Source organism: Myxocyprinus asiaticus, chromosome 40 (genome assembly GCF_019703515.2).
Source record: "Myxocyprinus asiaticus isolate MX2 ecotype Aquarium Trade chromosome 40, UBuf_Myxa_2, whole genome shotgun sequence".
NCBI lineage: Eukaryota > Metazoa > Chordata > Actinopteri > Cypriniformes > Catostomidae > Myxocyprinus > Myxocyprinus asiaticus.
In genome coordinates this window covers 12,746,605-12,765,317 of record NC_059383.1, presented here as the reverse complement: position 1 = coordinate 12,765,317, position 18,713 = coordinate 12,746,605, and the positions used below count along the sequence as shown (strand labels likewise).

Here is an 18,713-nt window from a genome sequence, read left to right as displayed (position 1 = left end):
AAGAAAAGTTATAATGTGAAACAAAGAACAAATATTCAAGATTCTGCACCAATTCTAGATTGTTAATCAAATATGCTAAATTTTGCTTCATGTCATCTGATTTGTCAGAGCAGTCTCAGTTTTAACATTCTCACCTCAATTTGGAGGACTACATCATAGGCATTGGCAAAAACAGCCATGTTTCATAATAAGCCCCTTTAAATAGCCTGGTGGCTCAGGCAGGCAGGAAACCAGGCTGTACACTCAAGCATGGTGATAGCTCCAGACAGCTGAGTCCAGCTTTACACTGTTGTTATGCCTGGTATATTAGCATGCGGAGGTGGAGACCACCAAATACGGTTTAGGAAGAAAACACTAAAAATAGACTGTCAGGCAGTAACTCAGTCAAGGTCTCCAAGACCAGGGATTTAATACGGGAAACATCTAACGGTAGGGAACTTATCATGTTTTTAAAGCGTTTTGTTTGTTTTTTTTAAGCTTTGTTGGCTTGAGCGGGCAGTGTTTGAAAGCAAATTATAAAAAAAATAAAATAAAAAATAAATAAATAATGTAATTTGTGGCTTTGCCCAGTCAGAGCGTAATTTCTACTGGCAAATAGTTTAGAAGGTTGACAATTGACTTTGATAACTGGATTGTGTGTGAGCTTACAAATGGAATCAAGAAAGGATGAATCTTACTGGTTTTGAGAAGGATTCTCAAATTTGGTTATCTTAACAAGTTATTTAAGATTGTTTGAGGTTTCTGCTGCAAGTTTTGCTGTATTTGTAGCTTATTGAAACTGAGTCTTTTCATTTCTCTTCCATTCAATGTGAATTTTTCACAGTAAAGTAACCTTAGATGGATAAACAAACTTTTTCATTAAGAGGCAATTAATTACAGGGGCTTTTTTTGTCACTTTTGTCTCCCATAATTTCTGACACAAAAGGGGGAAGGAGGCATTCACTTTCATTGTATCGAATGAATTGTATGGAATAAAGAAAGTCATGAATTTGGAGGGTGAATAAATGACAACAGAATTTTCATTTTTTTTAGTGCACCAACCTGCATTAATGTACAAATGTAACGCTTTGATTGATCTGGGCAAAAGCAGACATATTTCACTCTTGATTATAACAGTCAGTTTCTTGTTATCAGTTAACAGAATATCATTCTCACTGATTATATAATCTGGCATGTGGTGACTCTTCATTTTTACCTTCTCTGACATCACAGATAATTACAAGTCCATCTACCATATCAGACTTCAATAGGATATCAACTGCAGCTATGCGACCATGAACTCATATTTAATATAAACTCGATATTAAAGGCCTCTTCAGATGACTGACTGGGAATGGGCTGTAATCCCACCAGTTCCCTGGATTTGTGTAGATCAGACAGACGACTATAAAATCCCCCTCCTCCATCACCTCACCCTGTCTCTCTCTCTGATTGATGAGTGTCGGCCTGGCATTAGATCTCTCACTTTCTCTAAATGAGATCCCGATAAACATAGGAGGCTTTTTCATGAAGAATTAGGAGCTGAGTGACAAGGAAAGGCAAGGTCAAACATCCACCATCAAAAGGTCGACCGAGAGAGTCTCTACTATTGCTGATCAGATGAGATGCATCGTATAGGTGTGTGTATATGTGCACTGTATGTCAGGGAGATGTCAGCCATAAAACCACAGAGATAAAACGCATCATTTAAGTGTGCCTGGTTCTAATGCTGTAAATATGGTGGCCACATAGGGAATTCTGACATGTTATTTGCTGGATCAGACAAGTTGGTTTGGTGGTAATGGCCTGTGTAAGGAGCTGAGTGTTTATGAGTGTCTGCACGTACACTGTGTATGGATGTGTTGTTTGACGTGCTTCCCAGAGGTCAAACTCCACTCCACTTTAATAGATGTTTACTCTGGAGTGTTTCATATTGCAAATTTAAGTAATTAAAACAAATGTTTATTCAGAATTCCTTGGATGAATACTGTATGCATGAAAAAAAAAAAGCACTAGCATTCCCCACAGGAGCATTTTAATAGTTTCAGCATTTTGTTCTGTACTGAGAAACTTTGTCTCCATGAATAAAAACCTTCTTTTTAAGCAAAAATCTGGGTTACAGTGAGGCACTTACAATGGAACTGAATGGGGCCAATTCATAAATGTTAAAACTCACTAAACAATATGTGTGTGTCAACATGATTTTAGTATGATAAAATCGCTTAATAACCTTTTCTGTGCTAAGTTATATCTAATTTTACAACTTTGTTGCCATGATGACGTAATGGCGTAAACCCTATAACCCTAATACGACCAGAGTTGGGTAGTAACATGCTACATTTACTTGTGGAACTTTTTGGAAAAAATTACTTTTATGTGTATATTTAAAGGTGAGTACTTTTCAGTCTTACTCGAGTAAATTTCTAATGAAAAAAACTAAAAACAACTTTTACTTCATTACAATGGGCGACGTTCCTGTCATTACATTACTGGTTTCATTTAATAAGTGTAAATAAATTAGCAATTTATTGAGACATTTTTGAAAGGGACTTTTACGACTTTACAGCTGCGCTCTGTCACTGGAGTCGAGTCCACCACTGCAGCAGCAGCAACAAGCGCGCCAAATAAACACTTTCTTTGCTCCACATCATGAAAAAGAGTAGTTTCGTCATACAGTGCCTTCATTTTACATCAAGACAAGCGGATATTTCAAGATTAAAACTGCAGTGCGTTAAGATTTGACGATTATGGCAACGTGGGCTTGTCTGTGTCATTGTCATTTAAAGGGTGATTTTGTAACTATGGGCTCTTATGACCTCAGTTAATACATTTTTATATCAGTGTTGCAATACATCAGTTCCAAAATCCATGTAAACATTTGTGTTAAGTGTAAATGTCTTATGCTTTGCTGATCGCATGCTTGATGCACAAGCTGACAGTATGTCTGCACCTGCACAGCATTTCTGGGTTTGACAGATGCGGCGTGTTTTTTTCATGGACAACAAAAAACAAGCTCTGAGCTTAAATAAGCCCAACACGCTTCCAAATACAGAGATAAGTTGCAGTTTACCCTTAGTGTACAAAACTAATGATCTAAATTCATTCGACACTGAAAATACGAATTCAGTTGTCAGAAAATACTGATCTAAGAATCCATACAGGACTTTTGAAATAGTGACAGTACACATTAATAAAGCATGATCTTGTATCATTTTATTCAGCATTACATATAATTGGGCCTGTGGGACTAGTAATAATTACTAGAAACTGGTTTCCAAACTTCTCTTCTAATTGACAGATTCATCCAAATCTGACAAGCATCCTTAAAGTGATAGTTCAACCATAAATTAATGTTCTGTCATAATTTCCCGCCCTCATGTTGTTCCAAACCTGTGTGACTTTCTGTATTTTGTGGAACCCAAAAAAGATATTAGACAATGTCAGAGACTGAAATTCTCAGTCACCATTCCCTTTTAAAATGTGGAGGAAAAAAACATGCAGTTTCAGAAAATGGTGACTATAAGGCTAACATTCTGTCTGACATCTCTTTAATTGTGTTGCACTGAAGAAAGTCATATGATTTGAAACAACATGAGGGTGTATGATGACAATTTCCATTAATAGTAATAATAATTGTTATTATTTTTGCCAAAACGGTATGGTTGCGTTCTTGTGTTACTATGTCAGTAGCAAACCTCAGTACTCAAGGGGGCAATAGAGTTACCTTCAAAAGTTTGTGTCATTAAACTGGATGTGCGACTATTCAGGAAAGTTGCTATAAATACTGTATATTGACTAACTTACTTGCTCAGCAATATTCTCTTCAAACTGTTGTTCCGCAACTCACCGCAAAAGCAGAAAGTCCACAGTATTGTCCACTATAGTGCCCCTTGCGGCAACACGTATGGCAACACATACTTGCATTGTGTTATTGATTGGAGTCTGACACTTTTTGGAATGCAAATATGCACAAAATTGTACTTGCTAAACTAGTTAGCTATTTTGAATTTTTATTGTTATATAGACAGGTTAGTTAGCATTTGAGTTTTGGTTAAGTTAGATGCAATATAAATACATTATTCATGGTACTAAGATGGAATTGAGAATTTCATACTACATCCATCCTTAGAAATTTTTGTGCACAGTTTTCATGCACATTGGCTCTATTCCAAAACATATTAAGCTGCAAATGCAGGCAGCATTTTAAGGCATCAGAGTCATGCACCTTCACAGAGAAGGCCGTGAATGGATAGCAACAATGAGCTCAGTGGAAGAAATCCATCCAAGATGGTGGATGAAGCGAGGGAAATGTTGAAAAAGGTCTAATTAAAAATGGACTATTTTACCCAATATTTGTTTGTGAGGAGTATCACATTAGCTTAGCAACATGCTAATGGCAAACTCTATTGAAATCAGTAGTAAGTCAAGTCTCCTGTGCGTTTCACATTTCAGCACTTTTTGCATGATCGACAGAGTTGCTGACTTTGTAGTGCATTTCAAATCAGTCACTTACAACGTGTCATTTCAATTAGGCTACTTGCTTATGCCACGTCCACACTAATCCGTTTTGAATTGAACACATTGATTAACTACTTTTATGCCTCTTCCCCCACTAAAAAATAACCGCAAAGCCCAACTTTGGAAAACTATGACATTAGAAAACTGAAAACTGAGGTTTGAAATTTAAATTAGTGTGGACGAGGACTGTAGGCAGTAGACAGCAAGGCAACCCACTAGGTTTCATAACAGAGCCATTATCAACACTAAGAAACCACAGGTTGCCCAATCAAGAGCAATAATCAGACAAAACAAATTATTCTATAACTGTGACTACTACAATTATTAAAATAATATGAAACCCAAGGGACTGCCTTGTTGGTATATTTTCTATTAATATTTAGTTTGTTAGCTTGTAATATCCACTTTCTAAACATGTAATACAATCTTCATGTCATTTCCCTCCACTTTGTCAGAATGACTCAATATGGGCCACTCATTGTGCTAAGATCAGTGCACGGTGAGAGGTAGACTGTCTGTGTAAAATCATTACACAAGCCCTCCAGCCATACCGGGAGAGACAGTGTCAACCCCGAGTCCAAACACTTCTGTGGGAAAATGAAGAGACTCAGACAGCCCTTTGATTTTATCTCCTGGATAAAAATTATTTGAATGTACCCACTGTAATGTTTTCTTTCTTTCTTGTTTTCTTTTCTTTTTCTGTTATTTACAGTCACTGCATTACACCTACAAGAATTGAGCAGCAGCCACTGCTTACAAACAATTAAAGTTAAATATAAACTTACCTCATGTTTTTATGCACAGTAAATGAAATACTTTCTTAACATGCCCAATTGAAAATGCATTTTTTTTTTTTTTTTTTTTTTTTTTTTTTTGCTTTAATAAATTAAATTGCTCCCTTTGTTTTAATGTACAATAGATGTGGAAAACAAGTAGGCCTACTGTTAGTCCATTTTAAATAGTTATGAAAGATTGAGACAATGTAAGTGTAATTGTGTACATAATTATTTCTGTAAATCCTCTGCAATAGTATGTTAAACAGAGCATTCTTTTCTGCGAGAATGTATAGTATTCAGCTCATGAGAATGCAAATAGAATACTACAGAGTTTGCTGCCATTTATTCATTTAGGCGAGGGTCTCTGCTCTTGGTTCTGTCTTTACAACACGATTGCACAGTAAATGGGTATGTTGCTTCCCAATGTTCCAGAATCCTTTGAAGATGATAAAATATAACAAAGTTTTGATTTATTATTTTGTTTAGTCACAACATAATTCCCATAGTTCCATTTATGCTATGCCATAGTTTTGATGACCGGTAGTGTGTATATATATATATATATATATATATATATATATATATATATATATATATATATATATATATATATATATACACACACATAGTGCATTCCTAAAGTATTCAGACCCCTTCATATTTTTTTTTTTTTTATCTACATTTTTATTGATTCCAAGACAGACAAAAATAAATGTAATCACAAAATTATACATTAGGAATCCTTTAATATAATTATATAACAAATATAAAATAACTAAATACCCACATATAAACAGACACACAAATAAAAATACATAAGTACATAAAAAAAAAAAAAGACAAAGTTCATCATATAGGAAAAAATAAAATAAAAATGTGTCTCCCTCCACTGCCCCACACTAGGACCTCTCCAAATGAGACAAATAACTGCCCCATTTTCTGCCATAACTCGACAGGTTCCCCAGCTGTCTGGAAGTCATCTCCTCAAAAGCTGCCACTTTACCCAACTCGGTGCACCACTCACGAAATGAGGGTGCATCAGTTGACTCAATCCCTTAAGGATTAGATGTCTGCCAATCATCACGCTGGTTAGGATCCAACTTTCCATGTATTTATCTCCTGTATTCAGGACCCCTCCATCACCCAAAATACAAAGTCTGGGGCAAAATGAAAACTGAGCATTCAGTACGTCACACACAAAATGCTGGATCCTCAACCAAAATTCCTGAATCTTAATACAACCCCAAAAAACATTGTGTCACCGTCTTCTGACTGGCATCGCCAGCAGGTGGGTGAGTCTTTAAGACCAAGCCTATACAATCTAGAGGGGGTCCAGTAGAACCGATGCAAAATCTTAAATTGCATTGGACGGATCCTTGCATCTCTAGATGCAGACCTGATGCTTTTTAGGATCCTAGCCCACTCTCCCTCCTCCAATACTAAGTTTAAATATTTCTCCCATAATCTCTTGAGAGAAGATGAAGCATCCCCCAGACTCTGAATTAACAGGGAGTAATACACAGAAGCTTCATGACCTTTCGCATAAGCAGTAATCACCATTTCCAAAGTATCTGCTGCTTTAGGGGGGTGTACACCACTCCCAAAAACAGCACAGAGCAGGTGGCGCAGCTGTAAAAACCTAAAGAACTGGGATCTAGGAATTTTATAATGTTGAACGAAATTATCAAATAATCTCAGTACTCCACTTTCATATAGGTCACCGAGTGTAGTAACCCCCCTCCGAATCCACTCTGACCAACAGAAAGGGGACTTTTTAATATGTAATTTAGGGTTCAGCCATATGCTTGAGGCAACATTTAAATATATGTCCGAATTAAACACTCTGGACACTTTAGTCCAAACCATGTGCAAATGCGAAATAACGGGGTGTGACTTAACTTCTCCGGTTAGTTTGATCGAAAGGCTTTGCAATGGCGAAATAGGGGCAAGAACTTCTTGTTCAATAAGAAACCAGGGAGCGGCCCTCTCAGGTGGAAGCGACCAATGAGCCAAATGTCTAAGACCGAACTCATAATAATAAAACAAAATCTTGGGTAGGCCTAGCCCACCCTTGTCAATACGCCTATGTAACTTATTGAAATGTAACCTGGGACGTTTTCCATTCCAAATAAAGGACTATGCTATGCTATCAAATTGTTTGAAATAAGAGAGGGGGACATCTACAGGAAGAGACTGTAGCAGGTAGTTGAATTTTGGAATACAATTAATTTTAATAACATTAACCTTCCCAATCATAGATAAATGTAATGAAGCCCACCTGCCCACATCGCTCAAAAACCTTTTAATTAAAGGGTTAAAATTAACTAACTAAATCACATACATTTTCTGGGAATTAAATACCCAAATACTTAATGCCCTGTTTGGGCCAATGAAAGGTGCCCGGTTGAAAAGCCGTTACTGGGCAGTATGCTGTCAGTGCCAAAGCTTCGTATTTAGACCAATTAACTCTGTATCCCGAAAATTTAGAAAAGGAATTAATAATTCTGTGGAGGCAAGGCAAAGATCTAGTAGGGTCAGAGACGAATAATAAATTATCATCTGCGTAAAGCAGAAGCTTATGTGCCACACCTCCTGCCACCACCCCTGGAAAATCACCATCCTTTCTCATCGTGCCTGCTAATGGTTCCAGGGCAAGCCAGAACAATAATGGGGAAAGAGGGCAACCCTGCCGGGTGCCCCTATTCAGAGTAAAATAATCTGAAATTAATCCATTTGTTTGTACTGCCACTACAGGGTGTCTATAAAGTAACTTAATCCATCCAATAAAAGTATTCCAGAACCCATATATTCCAAAATCTTAAAAAAAGATAATCCCATTCTACCATATCAAACACCTTTTCGGCATCAAGTGAGATGGCAGCGACCGGAACCTGATCATTCGCAACTGACCACATGATATTGATTAGACGCCTGATGTTATCAGAAGAGCTGCGGCCCCGAATAAACCCCACCTGATCTATATGTATAAGAGATGTCATAACTTTACTTAATCTGTTAGCCAGAATTTTTGTCAAAAATGTTACATCTTGCTGGATCAGGGAAATTGGACGGTAACTCTTACACTTGCTTGGATCTTTGTCCTTTTTAAGAATCAGACTGATCCGGGCTTGTGTCATGGTTGGGGGAAGCTTTCCATTCTTTAATGATTCTGTATAAATTCTAGCATAAGTGGAGCCAATTCTGTAGCATAAGATCTAAAAAAATTCAGTGGCAAACCATCTGGCTAAGGCCTTAATTACCTCGTCAATTTCCTCCAAGGTTATTTCAAAATCAAGAGAATTTGTTTGCTCAGTCGTCAGTTTAGGGATTTCTAATGGTTCTACAAAGTTCCTAATATCTTCATCAGTGGACGAAGACGTGGAACTATAGAGATCAAGATAGAATTCTTTAAAAGCATTATTAATATCAGTAGCCGAGGTAAAAATTTCACCACCAGCAGATTTCACTGAGGGAATGGTAGAAAAAGACTCTCTCTGTTTTATATATCTAGCCAAAAGTTTACCTGCTTTGTTTCCCGACTCAAAATATGAGTGTCTTGCCCTGAATAACCAAAACTCCACCTTCTGTGAAAAAATAGTATTATATCTGTATTTCAAATGGGTCAGTTCTCTGAGGCCATTAGATGACATTCGGTGCTTCAGCTCTGCCTCGGCACTTTTAATATTCTCTTCCAACACCACGAGTTCACGTGCTTTGGATTTTTTGGTGAATGCGGCATACTGTATGATCTGACCCCTAAGAACCACCTTAAGTGCCTCCCAAGCCATGCCTACAGAGGATAGTGAGGACCAGTTGGTCTCCATATAAACACTGATTTCAGTCTTTAACATTTGTTGAAAATCAAGATTTTGCAAAAGGGATACATTAAAGCACCAACTATATGATTTATTTTTCTCCGTATGAGGCAACACCTCTAAACTCACCAGGGCGTGATCTGAGACTAAGATATTTCCAATTGAGCAATCAACAACAGATGAAATGAGGGATTTATATATATATATATATATATATATATATATATATATATATATATATATATATATATATATATATATATAAATCTATTCTAGAATAAATCTTATGTACTGATGAAAAAAATGTATAGTCCCTCCCAGATGGGTTCAAAAGTCTCCAAATATCTGTAAGACCAAGATTTTTACACATTCTGTGAAGCATCAGTGTTGCTCTAGGGGGTTTACACACTTTTGCTTCACTATGATCAAGGACTGAGTCCATTAAAATATTAAAATCTCCTCCCAATATTATATCATGAGGGGTGCCGGCAGCTTGCAATATCCCTTCAAGATCTATAAAAAAAGCCCTGATTATCAATGTTAGGTTCGTAAATATTAGCCAAAATCAACCTTTGCCCCTGAATTTCTGCTAAAACAATAATGACTATTCCTGATTTATCTTTAATCTGTTTGAGAAATTTGAATTGTAGATGTTTCTTTATCAATTTAATGACCCCCCCACCCACCTTTTTATGGGGTGCCCTAACCCATTCACATTCCATGTGGAGAGAGACAATCCACTCACATTAACAACTGACATAAGAAAAAATAAATCGTGTGTCAAAAACAAGATTATACAGACCACATTTCAACATTAGAGCAACAATCAAACCCCGAACTTCCCCCCGAACAAAACAAACAGAAAAAAGAAAAACATGCGCATTAAGCCCGCGCTGTCCCTCTAAACTCGAAAGGTCCATGTACGCATACGAGAACCCCCGCGACAACTTTGCTGTCAGATTATTCAAGTCCAGTGATTCTGCACAAATTTTGTAAGGCAACACCACATAACAGAAAATACTTTGTAAAACAGACCCAGCCAATAGGCAGAATAAACACAAAGAACATGTGGATTCATTCACAGAACTGTCTTGAAGGTGTGTTCCTCCACAAAACAAACTCCAGCTGATATAAAACCGTGCAGTTTCCTCAGACAGATAAACAACTGTTCAGTGAGCCAGCTGTTATGAGTGCAGCAGATGACGTAATCATTCTAATGTCCCTTAAAAATACTCCACAAAACAAACTCCAGCCAACAGGAGGCAAAGCACAAAGAATGATCAGATTCATCCACAGCTGATCCGAAGGAGTGTTATTCCACAAAACAAGCTCTAGCCGCCAGGCAGAACCAACACAAAAAAAAAAAAAACACAAAAAACAAAACAGAATGGTCAAGTGTGTATTGACCAGTCAAATTTATTCTGAGGCTGCATAAATGTAAAAAAAATAAAATAAAAATAAAATAAAAATACACCATGACTTACTCAGTCTGTCAGCTTTATAAAAGACATCCTTTGTGTAGGCATGAAGATATTTTGCAGTCATTCTTAGTGTCCATTCTCAATCTGGCCGGGAACTTCAGTGTAAAAGTGATCATATGTCCATGTAAAAGTTTCTTGAAGGAGTCATGCCACAGACAAACTCCAGCCGCTAGGCGGAGCCAACGCAAAAAGAAACAAAAATGGCGCCCCGCTTCTTCAGACAGTAAACACAGCGAGTTAATCCACTCTGGAGCTACATGAAAAACCCCAAATGGCTTACTCACCCATTGTTTTTATAAAAGACAGTGCTTGCTTTGGACACGTAAATACCCTACGACCATCCTTCGTTTCTATTCTCAGTTTGGCCGGAAACATCAATGCAAAAGCAATCTTCCGTTGATGTAAGAGTTTCTTACATTCCTTGAATCGATCGCGTTTCTCTCTTGTTGCATTCGCAAAGTTAGGGAACAAGAAAATATTGTGGTTCTTTATCGGATGATCTCAGAAATTTGGCCAGAATTGATCGGGCCTGTCTCCCTCAGCAGATCTGCGAGCCGGGACTCTGTGAGCTCGCTCGATTTCCAGTTTATGGCCTGTTATGTCGAGTAGACTTTCCGATGATTCTGGATAATCAATTCTTTTTTCAACTTCTGTCACTCTTGTGACCAACTCAGAGAACTTTGCTTCCATTGCCGTAATCGATCGACGTATTACAGCGAGATCCTCCAATTCAGCAACAACCTTCGTCAGCATCACCGAGATGTTGGACAGACTAATTGTCACCAAAGTACCACAATGAGAGTTCACAGCTTGTTTATGCACAGCCATCATATCTAAATGCGATCTTCCCATGCACGCAGCCACGTCTGCTTAGGGGCAGATGCGGTTTTAATTCACACAAACAGCTACTCAAAGAGACTTTTCTAAATATGTTTATTTCATGTAACAAACAGCATAATCGTCACCAGAGTACCACAATGACAGTTCACAGCTTGTTTATGCACAGCCATCATATCTAAACACAATCTTCCCATGCACACAGCCACATCTGCTTAGGTGCAGATGTGGTTTTATTCACACAAATAGCAACTCAAACAGTCTTTTCAGGCATGTAATACATTTGTTTACTGAAACAGAGTATCACAACATATCACAAAAGCACCAAGATAACAGTCTAAAACTCATATACTTACACTGTAAAAAAATCCTGTTAAATTTACAGTAAAAAACTGGCAGCTGTGGTTGACAGAAATTCACAGTAAAAAATATGGTAAACATGCTTCTGGCTTTACGGGATGTAATTTTGATGCCTGTATATTTTTTTTATTATTAAATGATATAAAGTTAATACTTTAACCTTCTGAAATTATAAAAATCTGCTTTTCACTTTATAATGTATTGTTACTCACTGTAGTAATTACAGAAAGGCACATGATGGCATGAAGTTCATCAATAGTGGCCTTTCCAAGAACAATGATCAATAAACATGAAGAGACAGTTCTCAGTGTCACTCATACAAACACAAAACACCATCAGGGTAACACATGTGAAATTAAAATAATGCAATAAACATGAACTAAAGATAAGATTAATCATAAATATTAACATAAAATATAATGAAATGTGATGGGTCACACAAGGAATTTTGGGAACGCCCGGTTATTGTTTCTTTTACTGTAATTTTAACAATCATTTACCGTAAAAAGTACATGTACTCTATTGTTAAACATAATATAAATTTTAACCGTTAATTATATGGTAAAATCACAATTTTTACAACTAAAAACATTTTACAGTTTTTTGTTGTTAACTATTTTATCATTTTTACAGTATATTTTAAGGTAACTACCCATTAACCAATAACAAATTTTTTTACTGCAGCATTTTTAGTCTTTTACAGTTAAAATTACAGTAATTTTTTGCAGTGTACAGTGAACACATGCTGAGCATGATTATTGGATGCACGCAGTCACGTCTGTTTACGTTAGCGATTGTAACACACACACACACACACATGTTGGTGCAGCTATCCTTATGAGGACTCTCCATAGACAATGATTTTTATACTGTACGAACTATAGATTCTATCCCCTAACCCTAACCGTACCCCAAAACCTAACCCTCACAAAAAACTTTCTGCATTTTTACATTTTCAAAAAAACATAGTTTGAGATTTGAAGTATGGGTACACTAGAAATGTCCTCATAAACCACATTTATAGCATAATACCCTTGTAATTACCAGTTTGTAACCTAAACAAATGTCCTGGTAAAACCCCCCGCCCCCCCCACCCACACACACACACGCACGCACATTGTCTGAGATGTCAAACAGTGCATATAGGCAAACAGGACTGCTGATATTATTTGTTCATTTGTTTTTTATTATAGCAGTATATAAACAAAATAAATAAAACAAATACAGTACAGCAGACATAACCCATTTGTTCACATGTTTACTATATTATATACAGTATTTTTATTTTTAATGACAAGAAATCTAAAATTAAATAAAATAAAACAAATACTTGTCTACACTCTGCCCCCTCTACTGGCTGTTCAGTGTTACGTGCAAAAATAACTCACTTCAGGGGGCACTGCAGGGGAATTTAGGCCCTACTCATGAAAAGGTTAAGAATAATGAATAAATAAAATCAGCTCATTTTTCTTTTTTAAATATCCTGATGGTAGTGTTGTAAGCAGTACCACCACTCCCTATACACATATTACGCAGTCTGCGTAGGGAACCAGCTCCCTAGGGGTGCATCATCTTACCCTAGGGGGAACCAAAAAAACTCCACCGGCTGTCCTTACTCGCATGTTATACGTTATTCAAGGACCTGGTAGCGGTCGCGGAACACAGACGATCACCTCGCACGTGCACTTTCACACCACGCCCAGCTCTCACACTTTTTCTAGCACTTGTTAGGGCATCAATTTGGCCAGCAGCGGTCCTGGTTGTAAGAAACAACCCTACTCACAAATGCACTATTTGAACGAAGAAAAAGTTCAATTAGCATAGAATGATAATGAATTCTAGCAACATGGAGTGGTATTTGCAACAAATAAATAAATCCTTCCTTTAGTACTGAAATTTCAATCACCAGTGAAGACAACAAGAGCCAATTTGTACTATTTAATGAAGAAAAGTTAGTTTAGGAGTAGTTGAGAGCGCATGATACGTTACATGTGCATGTGTTAACGTATATAACCTTAATGAAAAGTGTATAATTAAATCATAAACCCCAACAAATCGAACTAAGCGCCAGTGGGCAGGGCCAAGGGTGTGATGTTATTGGTTGTGGGGAGTGTAAATGTAAAGAGCAATGTCTCGTGACATCACAGATTTCAAAAGAAGATGATTTAGCAGGGTTGAAACTATGAATGCTCTTTTTAGACTATGGAGGACATTTTGAATTCTGAAATTTACAGTACATTTTTATAGTACAGTTACCCCTTATTTGTCTAAATATCAAGGAAAATTGTATTTATTTCCTGATCCCTTTAAAGATATTGAGGGAGGGCTGATCATCACAGGTGCAGCATTATAATTAAAAAAATATCTTTCTCCAAATAGCATCCATGTTATAACTTTACAACTGTTTGATCGTGAACTAACCTGTAGTTTTAGATAAATATCGGCAAAACAATGTGCATATTAGCTGCGTGCATATTGATTAACATCTATAGTGATGGTTTAGTTGTAAGATAAAAGGTGATTTAGGTGTTAGTAATTTAGGAGTACCAACAATAATATGTCAAAGAAGAATTATATTTTTCCATTATTGAGAGGGGAAAATTAGCCAGTGTCACTCAGTCAACGTCTGTAAATTCCTTCAGAAAGCAGCGCGTGGCGCACTCAGGCATGTTTAGAATTTTCTGCTGTAAAAAATCTGTTTATCTGTGTCGCACTGTGTCACTGCAAACATTTAAAAAAAATATATAGTTTTATGTTTCTAGTATTCTCGTTTTGATGAAACACAAGGGGACCCCCCAAGTTAGATTATTTTGGCCTTATGGGGAGGTCCCTTAACTCTTATGGGGGGTCTGGGACCCCCCCACCCTCAATTTGAATACTGCCCTAATGACACAAACACATAAAAGTACAATGGACAGGGATCAAAAATGTTATAAGTTTGTAAAATGACAACCTTATCGACACTATATTGTCATATGACTCTACAGTATATTGCTATATTACTCTGTGTAGCTATATTTGTTGTTCAGAGTGGTAAGGCATACTCAATAAAGAAAGGTAGAAGTGGTCTAGGAGTTGTATTGTGCCCTTTCTCTGAACTAGGCATCTAACCTCAGGTTGCTCCATGGGGACTGTCCTTGTAATGGTAATATTTTCATGCACTTTGGATAAAAGCGAGGGCTGAATGAAAACTTGACTTGCATACTACAAATATGAACATGGTATTTAACATTTCAATCAAATCAAATCAAATCACTTTATTGTCACACAGCCATATACACAAGTGCAATGAAGTGTGAAATTCTTGGGTGCAGTTCCGATCAACATAGCATTCGTGACAGTGATGAGACAGTACCAGTTTACAATAACATCAAATTAACACAACACAATTTAAACATCTGATATACACATAATTACACTCAACAATATACAAATAATAACATACACTGTACAGTATACAATACGCACTATATAGATACACATTATTCAATAAAAATAAAAAAATTAAAATATATATAAAAAAAGTATATATAGTAGTATAAATAGAATGTACAGTATTGTACTGTATTGACATTCAGGCTGTCGGTTGATAGTCGGTTGTTAAGAGAGAATATAATATAATAATAATATAATTTATGACAGTCCGGTGTGAGATATAAGAGTAAGGGTAATAAAGTGCAGTGCTGATGTATTTTGATCGTGGGAGATCAAGAGTTCAGAAGTCTGATTGCTTGGGGGAAGAAGCTGTCATGGAGTTGGCTGGTGCGGGTTCTGATGCTGCGATACCGCCTGCCTGATGGTAGCAGTGAGAACAGCCTATGGCTCGGGTGGCTGGAGTCTCTGATGATCCTCCGAGCTTTTTTCACACACCGCCTTGTATATATATCCTGGAGGGAGGGAAGCTCACCTCCGATGATGTGTCTGGCAGTTCAAACCACCCTTTGCAGTGCTTTGCGGTTGTGGGCGGTGCTATTGCCGTACCAGGCGGAGATGCAGCCAGTCAGGATGCTCTCTACAGTGCAGGTGTAGAACCGTGTGAGGATGTGGCGGTTCATTCCAAACTTCCTCAGCCATCTCAGGAAGAAGAGGCGCTGATGAGCCTTCTTCACGATGACTTCAGTGTGGATGGACCATGTGAGTTCCTCAGTGATGTGGACACCCAGGAACTTGAAGCCAGTTTAACAGATGGAAAATGAAAACAATGCCGATAACGATAACTAAGGTGGGAAAACAGACTGATAGCTGATTAATACACTGATACTTTTTAAAATTTATAATATGAATGAAAACTTGCTGAACTTTATTAAGTATTGCTTTCCATGGCAATACTTCAATACAATTCTCCCACACTGTTACCTTCTTCAAAGCCTTTGCCATCTGAAATGAATGAAAATATTAATGAAAATATTACAGATCAAATGTGTTTGTTGTTCAGCAGTAACATATAACATTGCCTTAAAAAGCCAAATAGCGACTGTATGCTTCATCACTTCTGACAATATTTATTATATTATTTTATTTTCATATTAAATCTATGAATGATGGACAAGAAAGGGAGAGAGAAAAAGTGATAGAAATAAAATCAACTCAAGTCTTGTCTTTTAGAGATAATTGTAGAATGGCATTGTCTATAGTATATGACATGTGCAATCACCTGAACACATTGTATTACATAAAAATGTGCCCTCTCATGAATATCAAATTTATATTTGAGACGTATATTGTGGAGATGGGGGCATGGTCGAGCGAAGTTCTGTGGAGAGTGAGGTTGGGAGAGGAAAAGTGGTAAGGATTGACACATGTGGGCAATTATCTCTAACAGCTGTTTTGTGTTGTAGTGAGAGCTGGAGAGAGATATAAGGGCAGTCCAGACCGCCGGAAGAGAGAGACCCAGACCTGTGTGTGTGTGTTTATGTTGTCAGGCAAAGATCACTGAAAAATGAGAAACTAAAATAAATATCCGCTGTGCACGGTTTTTGTTATACTGTCTCCCGCTTCTACGAAGCCCAACTCGTGGCCCACCAACTTACTGCATCCAACCTCCTGGTGTACGAAGACTTGAAGAAAGCCATCCTGCAATGGGTCGGCCATAGCCCAGAGCAACATTGCCAACATTTCTGCTCCCTGACGCTTAGCGAGCACGGCCGCCAGTTCACATTCACCAAACAGCTCTGTGACACCAACTGAAGTTGGCCGCTGGCTGAAGAACATGACGCCGAGAAGATACTCGATCTGGTTTGAGAAGGTGCTCAATCATCACCCGGCTACCAAAAGGAACAGCAGAGTGGTGTCACTGGATGAGGCAGTTCACCTGGCTGAGGACCATATGGAGGCGTACCCGGGGGCCGGCGAGCCCTCTACTTCTGTATCTCTCTCTCTCCTTCCTCCCCCTGTCCTGTTCCTATTCCCTGGAAATGGGGAATTTTGACCCCAAATCTGGTTCCCCCATCTCTCTCCGCTCTCCCCCACAGGCTGGTGAATCTGCTGCCACGGGTGTGGGCGTGAAGTCTGGGCTGGTCTGCCAGAGCTGCAGGGAACCTGGGCACTTCCAGGACCGATGCCCCACCATGGAGGTGGAGACGTTGGTCCGAATCCCCACTCACCACAGGCCACCCCAATTGAGCAGAAACATACCCAATACCTGTGAGTATTAAGGGGGGTACTACCAAGCCTTGGTGGATTCAAGTTGTAATCAAACCTCCATTCACCAAGGCTTGGTTCAATCTGAGGCTTTGGGTACAAGCCAGCAGGTGAAGGTGAGGTGTGTGCATGGGGATATTCAAAGTTACCCTTTAGAATAGTGTTGAGGCTGCGGTTAGTCCCAACCCTTAGAGGATTCCCTGTAGGGGATTTTCCTCTGGAGCAGACGCAAGACGAAACCCTTAAGCACACCTTCGACCAGATGAAAGTGATTGATGGTCAAGGCCTCCAGCCGGACATTGCACTCTCATACCCATATTTTTCTATTATTAAGGATCGGTTGTATTGAGTAATGCAGGAAACTCAGACAAAGGAAGATACAACCCAATTGTTAGTACTGAAGAGGCGTCGAGAAATGCTATTCCAGACAGCTCATCATAATCCGATGGCGGGTCACTTAGGGCAGGAAAAACACTGAACCATCTGATGGCCTGTTTCTATTGGCCGAGCAGTCACGGGGATGATCGCAGGTGGTGTGCGGCATGCCGTGAATGTCAGCTGGTGAATCCGGCAGCCACCCCAAAAGCGCCATTGCACCCCCTTCCGTTGATCGAGGTCCCCTTTGAACAAATTGCCATGGACCTCGTCAGGCCATTGGAATGGATGGCACACGGGCATTGCTTTGTGTTGGTTCTGGTGGACTTCACAATGCGATATCCAGAAGCAGTGCCTCTGCACGACATCTCAGCGCGAAGTGTTGTGGAGGCACTCTTCAGAGTTACCACCCAAGTGGGGATTCCGAAAGAAATCCTCACTGATCAGGGCACTATGTTTATGTCACGTACCATACACAAACTGTTTGAATTATTGGGAATTAACCCTTACCAGCTGGAGCGTTCAAATTTGGGAACAATCATTCCCATGGTTCCTGTCTCAATATCTTCGCCGTCCAATCACAGATTTTATTTCTGAAAACTGCCAGATACTCATGACAATATAAGCTAAAAACACATATTAAGGTTAAGTGGTTACTGGGCATGAATAATAAATGCATCGTCATCAGCGTCATCCTCCATTTGCCTGAGCGGAGCCAGAGAGGATACGCCGGGAGATTACCTCCAGTGTTGGACTTACTGCTTCAAATTGAAAACTGAGGCAATCTTTTGAGGTAAGACAAGTTATTTAACATGTGTTGTCAATATTGTCTATTGAAAGTCAAAACAATTTAGTTATGAAGCATTTATTTGTAGGAGTAATGCTAGTTATTTCTGGAAAAAATGACATGACCGTCATCGGCAAGCTCTTTT

At 38.4% G+C, this 18,713-nt stretch overlaps 1 protein-coding gene across 1 annotated transcript in view; it reads left to right on the top strand.

Moving 5' to 3' along the window:
* Positions 1-394: 394 nt before the first annotated feature.
* LOC127431062 (delta-sarcoglycan-like) overlaps positions 395-18,713 on the top strand; it is a 355,719-nt gene continuing 337,400 nt past the window's right edge. Inside the window, exon 1 of the mRNA XM_051681292.1 lies at positions 395-429. The gene's annotated coding sequence lies outside the window, so the exon portion shown is untranslated. The remainder of the gene's footprint in view (positions 430-18,713) is intronic.